Source organism: Rhineura floridana, chromosome 4 (genome assembly GCF_030035675.1).
Source record: "Rhineura floridana isolate rRhiFlo1 chromosome 4, rRhiFlo1.hap2, whole genome shotgun sequence".
NCBI classification, from domain to species: Eukaryota; Metazoa; Chordata; class Lepidosauria; order Squamata; family Rhineuridae; genus Rhineura; species Rhineura floridana.
In genome coordinates, this window is record NC_084483.1 from 60837873 (window position 1) to 60853535 (window position 15663).

A 15663-nucleotide genomic window follows, 5' to 3' on the forward strand; every position below is an offset into this window, starting at 1 on the left:
TGATGAGTGTATTGGGGGTGCCCGTGGGGACCACAGTTAAACACAAACATCTAGATTACAGCTTACCAGAAGATCTCGTCGACTTGCCACCTGACTTGTGGGGCACAGAGGATACAGATGTGGGATTGCTGCGATCGGTAAGCCCTGTCAGAATTCAGGTAAAGCCATTCCTCCAGCCACCAAATGTTGCCCAGTATCCTTTGTCATTAGAAGCAAGAGAAGGCATACGCCCCATAATTGAGGGTTTTATCGCAAAAGGAGTCATCCGGCCGCAGCGAACCCCCTGTAACACGCCTATTTTACCTATAAAGAAACCCCCAAAGAAACCCGGAGATCCAGTCTGGTGGAGATTTTGTCAAGACTTGAGGGCGGTAAACAGGTATGTGATCCCTTTACACACTGTTGTTCCAGACCCGGTGACAATCATCAGTCAGATTCCATGGGACGCAAAGTGGTTTACCGTCATTGATCTAAAAAATGCCTTTTTCAGCATCCCTCTCCACCCAGATTCGCAGCATTTGTTCGGGTTCGAATGGGACCAGCGCTCTTTCGTTTGGACCCGAATTCCTCAGGGATACTGCGATAGTCCCGGGGTGTTTAGCCAGTGTCTACGAGACGACCTCGAGGGGTTCACCCCAAAAGGGGGTTCAGTTCTTGTTTTGTACGTTGATGACATCTTGATTGCGAACGGACACCAGGGGGCGCTGCGAGAAGACGGTAAGGCTTTCCTACTATACTTGCATTCAAGGGGTCATAAAATCGACCCGAAGAAAATTCAGTGGCTATCAGAGAAAGTTAAATATTTGGGGTTCATTTTAACGCCAGAGGGGCAACAAATGGATCCCGGGCGCGTTTCCACCATACAGAATTGTCCGCTCCCGAAAACAAAGAGACAGTTAAGAGGGTTTCTGGGACTGATTGGGTTTTGCAGACCATGGCTGCCATCCTGTGGAGAATTGAGCAAACCGCTACACGCGCTTACTGCAAGTAAAGCTCCTGATTTGATACAATGGAGCCGGGACAATGAAAAGGCGTTTGAATTACTAAAACAAAGTGTGGCCACGTCTATGTCTCTGAAACTGCCAAATTATGGTAAACCCTTTCATTTATTTGTCCATTAAAGATCGGGGGTGGCTGGCGGAGTTCTGACACAACTGTATGGTCCCAGTCACTTTCCAGTGGTGTTTTATTCACAGCAAATTGACAATGTGGCTCGCGGGACTCCCACATGTACACGCACGCTGACAGCGGCGGCTTTACTTTTGACCAAGGTAAAAGGATTGACCCTCGGTCATTCCACTACTGTCTGGACTTCGCATGCACTTTCAGCTTTGTTGCGAAAAGGTACCACACAAGTGTTTTCAGTGCAGAGACAGCAACAGCTGGAAGCAGAGCTGCTAGAGGATCCTAATGTGCGGTTTGAACGTTGCGGACCGTTAAATCCAGCTACCCTCCTGCCCGAGTTGCCTCCGCCTTTCCCGGACCATGACTGCGTACAAGTTTTGCAATCCACCTTGCAGATCAGACCGGACTTGTCTGATGAACCGCTACCGGAATCGGATGTCGTTCTCTTCACTGACGGCAGTTCTTACTACCAGGATGGGGTAAGATACACGGGGTTTGCAATCACAACACAATGGGAAGTAATAGATGCAGCGGCGGTCCCAGGACGATGGGGAGCACAAGCGGCAGAGATCTACGCTTTAGCCAGAGCATGCCAGTTGTCGGCAGGTAAAAAGGTGACCATCTTCACAGATAGCAGGTATGCTTTTGGGGTCATACATTGTCATATCCATTTGTGGAAGTACAGGGGGTTTACTACTGCGGGGGGCAAACCAATCCAACATCTGGAACTTGTACAAAAGTTGTTACAAACTATTCTTGAACCTTTACAGCTAGCAGTGGTGCATTGTAAAGCACACACCAAGGAGCAAGATCCTGTGACACTAGGAAACGCCCTGGCAGATCAAACAGTGTGCCAAGCGGCATTGCTTCCTATAAGTATGCCAACTTTGGCGCTGGCAACCACTGCTTTTGTCCCGCCTGTATCTGTTTCAATACCCCCGCAGGAACTGAAGCGATGGACCGAGCTAGGAGCGATCCTGAAACAGCAGTTATGGACTATGCCTGATGGTCGAGCATGCCTTCCCAGAGCTTTGTACCACACAGCAGCGAAATGGTTCCACGACCACGGGGGTCACTATGGTAAACATCCGCTAGTGGATTCGATCACACGCTTCTGGTATGCTCCCGGAATTCAACCAGTATGTGGTGCAATAGTGAAAGCATGTCACATTTGCCAAACAAATGGCCCAGCTTTACCAAACAGGGCCCCGCAGGGGGGCAGACCCGTACCGGCTGCACCATTTTTACACCTTCAGATTGACCTTGTTGATCTCCCTAAAGCAGAAGGAAAGAAACATCTTTTGGTCATGGTATGTCCTTTAACAGCATGGATAGAGGCATTCCCAACCACAAATGCCACCACCACAACGGTGGCCAAATTTCTACTGAAAGAAATAATACCGCGGCTCGGGGTTCCAGAGGTAATAGACTCAGACCGAGGAACACATTTCACAGGACAAATTTTGACAAAAGTTGAAGAAGGTTTGGGAATCAAACATCTATTCCACACTGTTTATCATCCACAATCGTCCGGGGCGACGGAGAGACAGAACCGGGAAATTAAGACTGCATTGGCTAAGTATACTCAGGAAACAGGTTTAAGGTGGTCTCAGGTACTCCCTCTCATTCTTTTCCATTTGCGTACCCGCTCTACCCGAGCCTTAGGGCTCTCGCCGTTTGAATTAATGTATGGCAGGCCTCCCACAAAAGGGGGGAACTTGCCAAATGTGGATGTTTCACTATTGGGGGGGGGATCACATAACTGTATCCCAGTATCTTTCTCTGCAGAATAGACTTCGTGAACTGTGGAAAGCTGCCGGATCCACCAAGACGGTGCCCCTTGAGGACCAGGTGCATCCATACTGTCCTGGGGACTTTGTCTGGGCAAAGAAATTCATGAGGGGCGATTCTTTACAGCCAAGATTTACAGGACCACATCAAGTCCTTTTAACTACACAAGCAGCCATCTTCCTGGAAGGACGGAAGTCGTGGATACATCATTCCCACGTAAAGCCTGCTGTGGTAGCGGCACCTCCACCTCCCCAGGTCCCCAAAATACGTTTGCAGAGGAACGAAGAAACCGGTCAGTGGCAGACGGCTCAACTCCCTTTCCAAGACGCAGACATCAAGTAAACAGCAACGCAGGAATGCTCTGACACGAATGGAGGATGTCTGCCTATTTTTGGGTCGCGGGTGTTTTGATTCACCATGCCTGGCCCTTATGTTGCCCCCCAAACGTGAAAATATGCAGTGACAATGACTATTATTATCTGAAAGATTTTGGACGAACAATTCCAAAAACCCAGGACTGTCCAGATCCCTTCCTGTATGATGTGGATCAGATAAAGGAAGGGACGGTGAAGGCCGACATTGCGGGACGGTTATGTCATAAAGCGGCTGTTATATTGCAACACAATTATACAGGCAGCTGGGTAGTACATTGTATCCGTGTGGAAATTGAATGGCGCATCAGACTCGCACTTCGGTGCAGACTATATCGCCCTATGCCTAACTACGGTTGTCCCCCTAATGTGGATGTAAAGTCCATACGAGCAGAGTATAACATGCTTACTTTTCAGGCACAAGATAATAGAACTACTTTTCAGCTCAGGACAACAGAAAAACAGAAGTTTTGTGTGGGTATTGGTATACCATCTTGCTATGCGTGGCTGAATGATAAACTGAGCGCTCAGAAACCCTTACAGAAGCAGGTAACACAGGCTACACATAACATAAAGACATTAGGTGGGTTTAAACAAAGAAATACTAAAATAGGCGATGGGTGGGACGGAAATACGTTTGTTGCCTTAATGGAAGAGACAGCTCCTAAGAAGGGCACTTGTTATGTCTGTGCACACACACCTCCACATGGACAGGCTGGAGTCCCCTTGACTGGGGCCCCTTTGCCGTTAAAAGAATATCTTTCCTTTGCTTCACATTCCAGCTCACAGGAACTAGAAGGGGGGCTGGTTCTAAGCGGGCCCATCGCCAGATCAGTCTGTGTAGGCAGCGGAAGCCAGCCGACGGGAGGGATGATGTGTGATGGCTTGATTTACTCTACAAACCCGGGTAATTGGACATTTTTAAATGGGACGCACAGAGCAGAGGGCTTAACTTGGTTATCCATCTGGCAGCATTTGTTGCAGCTGACTTTTGCGGACCATCATCTGGTGCCTTTCCTCACGGACTTAGTGGACCACCAAACCCCAGCTGGACTCTGGTGGCTTTGTGGACATTCAGCAGTAAGGAAACTACCAGCATCAGGCTCTTGGACCTGTACTTTAGGAAGGGTGGTGCCAGGGCTTTGGATTTCCCCCACTCTGCCCACTTTGCGCCGCCGTAACAAGAGAGGCACAGGGGAGGCAGTGCTGAGAGGGTTTTTTCCAATGTATGGTGCAGTCAAAACATACCAGGAACTCATAGAACTTTCTCAAGCCTTTGAACGTTTTATGAATGATTCGACTATTTCCTTTTCAGACCTTACAAATGAACAAGGACAAATTAGAACTGTAGTTTTGCAAAATCGGCTCGCCTTGGACTTTTTATTGAGCTCTCACGGGGGGGTCTGTTCGTTAATAGGGAGCGAATGTTGTACCCATATTACGGACAGCAAAGCTGACGTCATCAAACATATTAATGATATCGGAAATATTTATCATGAGGTAGAGCGCATTGGGAATTTCTCTTTGTTCTCTGGGTTTTCTGACTGGTTTTCTGCATGGCCTGACTGGCACAAAATTTTATTTTACATTGTTATGGTACTTGCTTTGTTGATTTCTGTTTGCTGTTGTTTGCAATGTATTCCTAATTTGATGCAATTGGCCTCGGTCTGTTTGGGCAAGCTCACACTGTCCCTTTCCTGAAAACCGCAACCGACTTACATGGAAATGGCTTTGAGACCGATTTGGCAACCCAAGCAAGGAAATACAGCTACCTGAGAGACTAGTTAGTCTCTCAGGGCTGAAAGGGGGGACTGTTAGGGATAAATTGAAACCCCCAGTGCTTGTAAAACTATAGTTCACTTGTCCTACCTAAACCAGCTTGGGCTTCACGGGAAATAGAACCAAAGTGGCCTTTATTTGACTTTTGATATAAAATGTCGGTTTATTTCCTGGTGACCTGACCCTTACCTCCTTACATATGCCCCAAAGCTATAACAGTTAGAAATTGCTCCTTTTGTATTTTATGACGTGAACCCGATATTGTAAACTTCGGGGTAAGCCTATATAAACCCTTGGACACCAATAAACGAGGTTCCCATGCTGGCCTGCTTCGGCTTGAAAGTATTGGGTCCCCTTTGCAAAGGTTTTTGTCTCGTGTTACTTGATCTCTGATAGTGGGTTCATTTGCACTCAACTCCGCACTCTTCCCGGGTGTAATAAGCGAGTTGGGGTTGACAGGGCGACTTGCGTGTTGGGTTTGGACCTAACACCTGCTAAAAATCTTTATTCAGGACTTTCATTTGTTTAAGTTTTAAAAAAGCTTTTTACACTTTAAAAATGTTGTGAGAAGGTAGGGAAGTGGCTTTGTGACCGACAAAAGGTCCAACCAATCCACAGTGTACATATCTCCACAGGGGAGAAGGAAACAATTATTTGGCAATTTCCTTCCTCTCTGTTGCTCCTTGCAACCCTCTAAATCTGCTGCAGAAGGTTGGGGAATAGCAGCACCTCTGTCTTGTCTGGATTAAGCCTCAGTTTAGTGTATACCTAACCTGTCCAGTTCAGATATATCCAGAGCTTGGAAGTAGTTAGTTACAAGTAACGAATTACCTGTAATTCATTACTTTTTTGAGGAACGAGTGGATAATGCCTTTACATTTTGATTGTAATAGGACTAGGAGTAATTTTATTACTTCTGTGAAGTAATTGTAATGTTTCCAGCATTACTTTTAGGCATTACTTGGGAGGGGGGCAGGGGAAGTCTTCTGCTCCTCTGATTTGTGGATGAAAATCATGTGCCTCAAACTGGGCTTCTGTGCAGCGTCGCTCTTCCCTCATGCTCCGTGGGTGGGTAGGAGGCGATGAGGGAGGAGGTGGAGAGTGAGGGGGTGGAGTGGAGAAAACAATTGTTTCAAAAAATGGATGGTGGTGGTGAAGAATGGAATGGAGGGGAAAAGGAGCCGGAGGGCAAGAACATGGGTAAAGGAGGAGAAGGAGGCAGCAGCAGCAGAATAGAAATAAAGAACTGTGGAGGTGAAAGATGACAACGTGTGTGTGTGTGTGTGTACTGTGTTTGCACTTGGCAGACAAAGTGGTCTCCACCACCCTCTCTGCCTACTGTGCTGCATTTGCAGTATTTTAACTTTTTTGCATCTCAGGGGAAGATGTTTGCTTGGGTGAGTGTCCCTTAGTTGGTGGCAGGGCAGGGTCCAGGAGGTGGTTAAGTGAGAGAGATTATGCTTGCTGGCTGAGTGGGAGAGGGGGTTGCACTTGGTTTGACATGCAAAGATCTGAGTAGTGGCCTCTGCCTCCCTCCCCACCTCCCTTACCAGCAGAGAGACCACCATTGGTATCTTATGGATAAAAAGAATTATTCTACTACCTCTGTATGTGTGTGTTTATTTTTAACGTTGTTCTAGGCTACTTAGATGTGCAGCAGCCAAGGCCAGCACCTTGTAGGCGTTCTTATAAAAAAGTAACTGAAATGTAATTGTAGTGATTACTTTTGAGAAAAAGTAATCAGTTACTTTCAGAGCAATTGTAATTGTAACGGCAATTACTACTTTTTGGGGGGGGGCATGTAATTGTAACTGTAATTTATTACTTTTTAAAAGTAATCTTCCAAGCTCTGGATATATCCAGTTCAAACATGTACTGACCCAAGGCTGATGTTGCCTTTTTGGTAAAAGTGGAGGTGGAGATGACTTTACAAATTAAATGTGCAACATTAAGATGAGTTAGCATCATGTATAGTTTGGTTTTTCAACAAATGGGAAAAATTTATAAACCGCTAGCCTTTGATATAATGCTACATGAAAAATCACATGTATATTACTATGTTAGAATGGCAAATAATATAAAATATTTGCTAGTTCCATGGGGGGAGGGAGACAAGCCATTCATACAATTTAACAGAAGGTAACATTTTTAAACTCTGGAATAACTCTAATCCCTTGGTTCAAATCTCACAGCTACTAAAGTGGATTAGATTTCCTAAGTAAATATTCAAAGCATATCTAAAGTACAAACTTTTATATGAATTTGTCATGGTTCCCTCTGAGAATCCTGGGAATTGTAGCTTAATGAGAGTGCTGAAAATTTCATTAGATATTCCTCAGCACTCTCTTCACAGAACTACACTTTCCAGGGCCTTCTGGGAGGATAAAATTATTGTTAAATCATTTTAAGCATGTAATCAGCTTTGTAGTTTTTCTTGCATTTGATAAAGGACAGATCATTTTAAATTTGATTAAAAATTTAGATTACTTTAATTCTAGGAAAAACTGAAAGCTGCAACTGTTCTAAAGTATGATTTTTAGGTGCTATGCATTTTTCTTCTCTCTGAAAAGGTGTATCATGAACCTACCGTTCAGAAAGCTTTCTTGCATGTTTATAAAGCATTTTTATAAGCTTACAAAAGAAAATCTATTATACAGTAAATATTTTACAAAATTAAGGACTCAATCTCATTTCCTTCAACATGAAAGGTATGCATATTGTTCTCAGCACCGCTCTCCCTGAATACTTGACTATGGCTGCATTGTAGCATGCTCTTACTCTCTTTCTAAATCTTGGGGGTTTTTTTGTATTGGTGGTGGTGTGATACATGATTAAAACTGAATTGTTGAAAAAACAAGCTCCACACTTGTTTTTAACCTCTTACTTATAGCATAAAACATTTTGTTTGTTTCACACCTTTTGGTATCCCCTTGTTCATTGTATCCTTAACATGCTTTTTTCTTTTGAAACGCAAAATATGTCAAGCATTTAATTCTTGGTGTTCATACTATATTTTCTGTGAACCTGACCTTTACCTAGCCCATTATGTAAGTTAACAAACTCTCTGGATGGAGAAGGAGTGAGGGGGATGGTCACTGCTTTTCCCTTCCCCTGTCCTGGCCCTCACATCCTCTCCACCAGTATGTGTGTGTAGGGGGGGTGGCGGCGCTATGCACCTGTCCACCCCAAATGCCCCACCTAGAAATGTGGCTACCCCACGCTACACAGAAGGCTGGCTACAGGGCTGGCTATAGGGCTGCCTGTAATGCTGACATGTCCTGAAAAGGAGCCCCGTTTCCATTGAGGGCTTAATATTGTAAAGGGTCATTCATATATTGCAAACAGATTTTTTTTTAATTTAATAGATTCTTCCTGGAAAGGGTAAATCCAGATTAAATGGGGGAAAATATGGGCTGGCAGTTTGATGTCAACAGTGTTGTGTGAACACTGCAAAAAAGTGCATGTAGGAACAAGATCGATCCCATAATAAGCAGCCCTCTTGAAGCACCCTTGAATTTGCATGATGAAAAACTGGAAAATGTTGGTCTGTTTGTTGTGTGCAGTGGTGCACATACATGTGCTGTGATAGACCTCCCATGCTGTCTAATGGCACCATTCGGTGATTTGTTGTATCTTTTGGTAACAACTGGAAGGACAGCATGTCATGCCCAGTGATATTGACTGCATGTGGTACTGTCTTGTCAAAAATAATTTCCTCTTTCTTTGTGCCACAGCTACCATGCAAAGTGCACCTAACTGTAGTCTAAGCCCTGAGCTGGTAGGTCTGGAAAAAACATCAGTGCCAAGTGAGAGTGATCCTCTTAATCTGTTACGACATTTGATATGAGTCAGGCAGAATAGAACTGCTAGTTTATACATTTTCCCCATTTGTTGAAAAACCAAACTATACATGATGCTCAGTCATGTTATTGTTTTTCCATATGCTTTGTGTTGTTGTTTTACCCACATTGCAGGAATTAGCTGCAGTCTGGATTGGAAGTTAATGGAGGGGGAATCTCTTCCTACGAATGTAGGGTTTTTTAAAAATCAGAATTGCCCCTTCTAAGGTGCTTCATGGGGGGAAAAGGTTTTTGTATATGGAAGTCTGTCTGAAAGTCAAAACCTCTGACCTAGAAATGTTTATCATAGGCACTCTTCCATCTCACTGCACTGTGTCAATGTTGTTCCCCCCCCAACTGGGGAAAAAAACCTTACTTCTTTTAAGAAAACATATATGTTTGAGATTTTATGTCTCTAAAGTTCAAAGTCAAAAATTACTTTGGATTCACTTTCAATGTATGCAGGAGTGTATCATTTAGAGATTATAGTAATGCAGCAGTATATAAATTGTTGAAATAATTAATTAAAAAATCCAAAATTATTTTCTTGGTGGGGGCACAAAAAAAAAATAAGTTGGGCCTGTTGTGATTTATACTTATATTGTGTGCTGAAACAACAGCTCTTGGTTGCTTCCAGATGGGTGTTTATTATGAGATAGATGCTCATGATGCATGCAAATTTTTCACAGCATCCACATGTTGTTATTAGCATCCGTGGACCTGAATGTTTAACACTCCTTCAGTTCCTCTGCATATGGGATAATCTTTTCATGTTTCATCAACATTGGTATAAGCATCAAGAAAGTTAATATTAAAAATGTTTACACATAACTACAAGTTACAATCAGATTATTGTAAAAGTTGTCTAATCTTTTTCCTTCTTTTCTTGGCAGCAAATTCCAGAGATGAGGTTATAAAAAGACATAGAATAAGATTTTGTAGAGATAACAGATAATGATGACAGTCTAGATTTGCAGCACTGTTGACCATAATTCATTATTAATACAGGATAATCTGGAGAATGCTCTTTCTCCTTCACAATTGGATACAATGAGCAGAAGGTAGAGAGATAACAGTTCTAATTGGTCTCTCTCTCTCTCTCTCCGCTACTGGTAGTGTCCAGTTTGAACTGTTCTGTCTCCTCTTTTCTGAGTCTGTCAGCAATCAGAATCTAAGTGTGAGGGAGGGAAACAAAGAGCCTGGGGGGTACTTTCATAGGGCTGACTGACTATGGTTGGGCAGAACTGGTGCTATTAACACCACAACCTTTAGTTATTCATGCTGTCATAGCAGTAGGACCCTGCCACTCCATTCTGAAGTTTGTTTTGTAATCCCCCCAACTAAACTTATGGAGCTTAAGTTAGTGAGATTCTGAAAAAGAAAAAAATTAACAACAATGCATCAGTGCCAATGTTTATGTGCCCCCCTTCCATGTGTGAGGCCTGGGGCAATTGCTCCTCTTTACAAACGGCCTTTAAAAACCTGAAGCAGGGAATGTTCCAAGGCTCATGCTAGGCTTGGAATGCCTAAGCGGTATCTCATATGAGAGCAAAGAAGGAATGGTAGTGTCTATCCTCCTGTCTGATAAGAGCTGGAAGTAGCAGACAGGTAAAAACTGTTCCCAATATGCAGAACAATGTTAACTACAAATCATACAACATCCAAAGCATTTTAAACTCACAACATATATTTGGAGAGGTGAAACGGTTTTTGGTTTTGTTGTAGTTCTACAGAAAGCATGCAGCTGGAAAATAGTTATAAAAGTAATGTAGCTATTAATTTGAAAATATTCTCTTTCATCAGTCACAATGCTGAGATGGCCAATATATGATAAATATTGAATAACAGAAAGCCCAGCTACACTGCTTTCATAGCACTAAAGCACACACTTTTATTTATGATAACTTCATGCATGTTCTCAGTGTGACATTGTAAACATGTTCATTTCAAAACATTGCATTGAAAACATTTTGGGCCTGAGCCTAGGTAAACCCTCATGTGAAATAAATGTTTGCTGTAGTAATAGCCTGGCACCAGCTAGTTAAGTGGAGAGACTTTGTAATACTAATGAAGAGTACACTGTATTTGGGGGGAAAAGGAACCTCTGATAAAGGGGTAAAGTTTAAAATCTGTAGGAATCATAGGATAACCAAAAGTAGTCTTCAGAGCTGCAGGATTCTTATATAATTAGCATCCATGAACTTCTGTGTGGTGGTGTCTTGTTGCAATGGGAAGCAAAAAGAGGCTGTTAGAAATGAATTGGAAGGCAAAGACTGGAGTCCAATTTACAAGTGACCTCTTGTAGGAACGTAGGAAGCTGTCTTACACCAAGTCAGACTTTTGGTCCATCTAGCTCAGTATTGTCTACACAGACTGGCAGCAGCCACCCAGGGTTTCAGAGATGGGTTTCTCCCAGCCTACCTGGAGACACTGGGGATTGAACCTGGGGTCTTTTGAATGCAAAGTATGCAAAGTATGTGCACTACTACTAAGCTACACCTCTTTCCTCACAAAATTATCACTCATCCATATTGAGTTCTACATTCTTTACTGGGAGGCCCCACCTTATTTGTTTATTAACAGTATTTGTAGGTCACCCTATAACAGAATCCCCAGGGTCACAAGAAATCAAGCAATTCAGAATTCAGTAACAGTAAAACCAACAGTAAATGCATAATACAGCATAAAAACACAAGCCCAAGTACAAACATCTTAATTTTTTTTTTAAAAGGTCTTCATCTGGTACTGAAATGACACCAAAGTAGGCCTCAGGTAAGCCCCTATGGAGAGGGCATTAATGACTTGCAAACGTGATGCATTGGCGCTGACGTGTAGAATAACCAGATGATTTGGGCACCTCATGTGATGGATGCATATGTAGTTTATATCCTCACTGTGACATGGGCTGTGGAACCTGACAATAGGCAATTGGATTTATTTTTTGTTTATATAACTAGGCTGCGTTGCAAAAAGACACTGTGTAACATTGGCTGGGAGGTGTGGGAAATGGAGGGGATCATAACAGGGTATATAATCCAGAGCCTAAGGTAGCTTTAGAACACCCCTGCACAGCTTTCTGTCCCTCGCTGGCACATTCTGTACCAGCATACAGTGCAGTGAAAAAGTATTTGCCCCCTGTCTGATTTAAGAACATAAGAACATAAGAAGAGCCTGCTGGATCAGGCCAGTGGCCCATCTAGTCCAGCATCCTGTTCTCACAGTGGCCAACCAGGTGCCTGGGGGAAGCCCGCAAGCAGGACCCGAGTGCAAGAACACTCTCCCCTCCTGAGGCTTCCAGCAACTGGTTTTCAGAAGCATGCTGCCTCTGACTACGGTGGCAGAGCACAGCCATCATGGCTAGTAGCCATTGATAGCCCTGTCCTCCATGAATTTGTCTAATCTTCTTTTAAAGCCATCCAAGCTGGTGGCCATTACTGCATCTTGTGGGAGCAAATTCCATAGTTTAACTATGCGCTGAGTAAAGAAGTACTTCCTTTTATCTGTCCTGAATCTTCCAACATTCAGCTTCTTTGAATGTCCACGAGTTCTAGTATTATGAGAGAGGGAGAAGAACTTTTCTCTATCCACTTTCTCAATGCCATGCATAATTTTATACACTTCTATCATGTCTCCTCTGACCCGCCTTTTCTCTAAACTAAAAAGCCCCAAATGCTGCAACCTTTCCTCGTAAGGGAGTCGCTCCATCCCCTTGATCATTCTGGTTGCCCTCTTCTGAACCTTTTCCAACTCTATAATATCCTTTTTGAGATGAGGCGACCAGAACTGTACACAGTATTCCAAATGCGGCCGCACCATAGATTTATACAACGGCATTATGATATCGGCTGTTTTATTTTCAATACCTTTCCTAATTATCGCTAGCATGGAATTTGCCTTTTTCACAGCTGCCACACACTGGGTCGACATTTTCATCGTGCTGTCCACTACAACCCCGAGGTCTCTCTCCTGGTCGGTCACCGCCAGTTCAGACCCCATGAGCGTATATGTGAAATTAAGATTTTTTGCTCCAATATGCATAATTTTACACTTGTTTATATTGAATTGCATTTGCCATTTTTCTGCCCATTCACTCAGTTTGGAGAGGTCTTTTTGGAGCTCTTTGCAATCCCTTTTTGTTTTAACAACCCTGAACAATTTAGTGTCATCAGCAAACTTGGCCACTTCACTGCTCACTCCTAATTCTAGGTCATTAATGAACAAGTTGAAAAGTACAGGTCCCAATACCGATCCTTGAGGGACTCCACTTTCTACAGCCCTCCATTGGGAGAACTGTCTGTTTATTCCTACTCTCTGCTTTCTGCTTCTTAACCAATTCCTTATCCACAAGAGGACCTCTCCTCTTATTCCATGACTGCTAAGCTTCCTCAGAAGCCTTTGGTGAGGTACCTTGTCAAACGCTTTTTGAAAGTCTAAGTACACTATGTCCACTGGATCACCTCTATCTATATGCTTGTTGACACTCTCAAAGAATTCTAATAGGTTACTGAGACAGGACTTTCCCTTGCAGAAGCCATTCTGGCTCTGCTTCAGCAAGGCTTGTTCTTCTATATGCTTAGTTAATCTAGCTTTAATAATACTTTCTACCAGTTTTCCAGGGACAGAAGTTAAGCTAACTGGCCTGTAATTTCCGGGATCCCCTCTGGATCCCTTTTTGAAGATTGGCGTTACATTTGCCACTTTCCAGTCCTCAGGCACGGAGGAGGACCCAAGGGACAAGTTACATATTTTAGTTAGCAGATCAGCAATTTCACATTTGAGTTCTTTGAGAACTCTCGGGTGGATGCCATCTGGGCCCGGTGATTTGTCAGTTTTTATATTGTCCATTAAGCTTAGAACTTCCTCTCTCGTTACCACTATTTGTCTCAGTTCCTCAGAATCCCTTCCTGCAAATGTTAGTTCAGGTTCAGGGATCTGCCCTATATCTTCCACTGTGAAGACAGATGCAAAGAATTCATTTAGCTTCTCTGCAATCTCCTTATCGTACTTTAGTACACCTTTGACTCCCTTATCATCCAAGGGTCCAATCGTCTCCCTAGATGGTCTCCTGCTTTGAATGTATTTATAGAATTTTTTGTTGTTGGTTTTTATGTTCTTAGCAATGTGCTCCTCAAATTCTTTTTTAGCATCCCTTATTGTCTTCTTGCATTTCTTTTGCCAGAGTTTGTGTTCTTTTTTATTTTCTTCATTCGGACAAGACTTCCATTTTTTGAAGGAAGACTTTTTGCCTCTAAGAGCTTCCTTGACTTTGCTCGTTAACCATGCTGGCATCTTCTTGGCCCTGGCGGTACCTTTTCTGATCTGCGGTATGCACTCCAGTTGAGCTTCTAATATAGTGTTTTTAAACAACTTCCAAGCATTTTCGAGTGATGTGACCCTCTGGACTTTGTTTTTCAGCTTTCTTTTTACCAATCCCCTCATTTTTGTGCAGTTTCCTCTTTTGAAGTCAAATGTGACCGTGTTGGATTTTCTTGGCAATTGGCCAGTTACATGTATGTTTAATTTAATAGCACTGTGGTCACTGCTCCCAATCGGTTCCACAACACTTAAATCTCTCACCAGGTCCCGGTCCCCACTGAGGATTAAGTCCAGGGTTGCCGTCCCTCTGGTCGGTTCCATGACCAAGTGGTCTAGGGAATAGTCATTTAGAATATCTAGAAACTTTGCTTCTTTGTCATGACTGGAACACATATGCAGCCAGTCTATGTCCGGGTAGTTGAAGTCACCCATTACTACCACATTTCCTAGTTTGGATGCTTCCTCAATTTCATATCTCATCTCAAGGTCTCCCTGAGCATTTTGATCAGGGGGAACGATAGATCGTTCCCAGTATTAAGTCCCTCCTGGGGCATGGTATCACCACCCACAACGATTCTGTGGAGGAGTCTGCCTCTTTTGGGGTTTCGAGCTTGCTGGATTCAATGCCTTCTTTCACGTATAGAGAGACTCCGCCACCAATACGTCCTTCCCTGTCCTTCCGATATAGTTTATATCCAGGGATAACCGTATCCCACTGGTTTTCTCCATTCCACCAGGTCTCCGTTATGCTCACTATATCAATGCTCTCCTCTAAGACCAAGCACTCCAGTTCTCCCATCTTGGTTCGCAGTCTCCTAGCATTAGCGTACAGGCACTTGTAAGCAGTGTCTCTCTTCAAGTGTCTTTGGCACTTGTGGTTAGGCCTGTGGTAATTTTGCTCTTCTGAATTTATATCCTGTGCCCCTGCTCTCACAATGCCTACTTCTAGGCCTACCCCTTTTAACATTTCATCATTTCTTTGGTTTTTATCCCAGGGGGGAGGTTTATTCCGAACCGGACCTTTCTCAGCTCCTGTCGGGTTTCCCCCCTCAGTCAGTTTAAAAGCTGCTCTGCCACCTTTTTAATTTTAAGTGCCAGCAGTCTAGTTCCATTCTGGTTCAAGTGGAGCCCGTCCCTTTTGTACAGGCCCAGCTTGTCCCAAAATGTTCCCCAGTGCCTAACAAATCCAAACCCTTCCACCCGACACCATCGTCTCATCCACGCATTGAGACTGTGAAGCTGGGCCTGTCTGGCTGGTCCTGCGCGTGGAACCGGTAGCATTTCAGAGAAAGCCACCTTGGAGGTCCTGGCTTTCAGCATCCTACCTAGCAACCTAAATTTTGCTTCCAGGACCTCACGGCTGCATTTCCCCATGTCGTTGGTGCCCACGTGCACCACGACCACTGACTCCTTCCCAGCACTGTCTACCAAACTATCTAAAC